The 2530-nt window shown below is 39.4% G+C and overlaps 1 pseudogene; it reads left to right on the top strand.

The window, feature by feature from the left end:
- Positions 1 to 330: 330 nt before the first annotated feature.
- Positions 331 to 1283, top strand: LOC117349748 (annotated as a pseudogene).
- The last annotated feature ends 1247 nt before the right edge of the window (positions 1284 to 2530 follow it).

Below are 2530 nucleotides of genomic sequence, written 5' to 3'. Positions count from 1 at the left end.
CACTGTGTCTTTGCTTCCTCCAGCCAGCCCACAAAAAGGAGTGGATCGGGTGAAACACAGTATCCAGATGACGTTTATAATCAATCTTAGTTGACAACCTTGATTGTAAAAGTCAATTTATATACGGCATCAACAGTGGGGTAAACAATTGGTGCAAAAAGGACCCAACACAGTCAATGTTTTTGGCATGCAGTGCCTCCCTGGGGAGTCCAATTTTCTGACAGACTAATTAAAGCAATATTCTATTACATGAATTGAGAAAGGAATGAAAAAAGCTCGCTCAAAAGCTACCACAATCTCATACATGCCACTGTCAGCACCCCATGAATCATGACTACAAGAGAGCAAGAAAATCATACCAAAGTGAAAGAATTCCTGCTTCTTGGATTCTCAGAATTCCCAGAGAGGTGGCTCCCTCTCTTCATTCTCCTCTCACTCCTCTACCTCATGGCTGTACTGGAGAACCTTCTCATTATCTGTATAATATCTGTTGATCGACACCTCCACAACCCCATGTATTTCTTCTTGAGCAACTTGTCTGTCCTAGATATCTCTTCCATGACGGTCACTTTGCCAAAATTATTGGCGATACTCCTGACAAACAGCAATACCATCTCTTTCAATGAATGCATTCTGCAGATGTTTTGGTTTTTAGCCTGTATTGATATTGAGTTCCTTATTCTAACAGCCATGGCTTATGATCGATATGTTGCGATATGCAATCCCTTACATTACACCATTATCATGAACAAAAGGGTCTGTGCTCTTCTGGCAGGTGCCTCATGGATAACAGGTTTCTTAGAGTTATTGCCACACACAATCATGATATCACAGCTTTCTTTTTGTGACTCCAATATAATCAGTCACTTCTACTGTGACTATTTAGCACTGACAAAATTTCCTGCACAGAAACCTCAGTCCTTGACATTATGACTTTTGCAGAAGGAGTAATATCAGGCTTCCTCCCTTTTCTCCTAACTATGACATCCTATGTGTTTATCATCTCTACCATCCTGAGAATCCGTTCTAGAGAAGGGAAAAGCAAGGTCTTCTCCTTCTGCTCTTCCCACCTGACAGTCCTCATTCTATTATACGGGGCTGTAACTGGAGTGTACATGCAGCCCAGCTCAGGGAAGTCTGTGAATTCAAGCAAGTTGCCAGTCATAATGTACACTGTCATTCTTCCACTATTAAATCCCCTAATTTATAGCTTGAGAAGCAAAGAGTTAAATGTGGCCCTGAAAAAAATCATCCGCAGGAAGTTCATCATTCTCATCCACTAAGGCAGGGGTGTCCAATGTCGGTCCTCGAGGGCTGCAATCCAGTCGGGTTTTCAGGATTTCCCCAATGAATATGCATGAGATCTATTTGCATGCACTGCTTTCAATGAATATTCATTGGGGAAATCCAGAAAACCCGACTGGATTGCGGCCCTCGAGGACCGACATTGGACACCCCTGCACTAAGGGATATATTCTATATATGGTGCCCTAGAAATTTGTGCCAAAAAAGTACTATCCTATAAACTGGGCTTAAAGTTAAGGCCAGTTTATCGAATAATGCTTATGCCCGGGAACTGTGACTAAATTTTGGCACTATGGGAACTTGTGAGCGGCCTAGTGAAGACCATAAGCCCTAATTTTCAGCTAATTGATGGGAAATTGTATGAACATACAAAAGAGTTGAAAGATTTAAAAAGTGAAATGACTGCCTCTAATTCCTCTGTTCAGAAACTTGAACAGGAAATAAAGACTTCTAGACAACTACAGGAAAGTTTAATGAATGACAATATTAGTCTCAGGAGAAAGGTGAAAAATTTGGAAAATAAACTCCAGATACAATAACTTAAGACTGATCAACTTCCCTAGGTTAACATTGGTAACACCTAGGGAAATGTTTAAGAAGTACCTTCTTGAAGTTTTAGGGGTCTCGGAAGACTCGTTACCCCCTTATCAAGAGTGTATTATTTACCTGATAAAAATCAATCTCAGTAAAGGTCCTCGGACCAAGAATTACTGACTGTATCGGAGTTATTGGAGAAATCAGATAAAGAGTCAGCAGTGTCAAGTACATTGATTATATCTGTAGCTCTTTCTATTGATAAAGTTTGGTTGATAAAACTTTTTTTATTAGCGTTATCCCATTTGGAAGTTGAAAAATCTTAAGCCCTAAGGATTAAAGAACTTAACTCCTGTACTCAGCCTTATAGCCATTATCATGTATCAGAATGTACATTTCACGACCTTAGAATTACAGGGTTCTAAGTGACAATTTTCAATATTTTTAACTCCGATGACTTCCGGGTTCTATCTGACATGTAGATGTTACAACACTCATGAGGATTTATTACAACTTAACCGTTTTGGCATTTCCTAAGAAATTACATGGTAAATCCGCACATGTCATTGAACTCCAAATTGCCCAACAAACCTCTACTTCAAATTCCTAAGAATGACTTTCGGTACAGTTAGAACCATGTAATTCTAAGGTTACGATTTAGTTCATTTTTTCTTCTTATTTCTCACCATTG

This window comes from Geotrypetes seraphini, chromosome 16 (genome assembly GCF_902459505.1).
Source record: "Geotrypetes seraphini chromosome 16, aGeoSer1.1, whole genome shotgun sequence".
NCBI classification, from domain to species: Eukaryota; Metazoa; Chordata; class Amphibia; order Gymnophiona; family Dermophiidae; genus Geotrypetes; species Geotrypetes seraphini.
The sequence above is the reverse complement of the archived record's forward strand: the minus strand, read 5'-3'. Positions and strand labels throughout refer to the sequence as shown.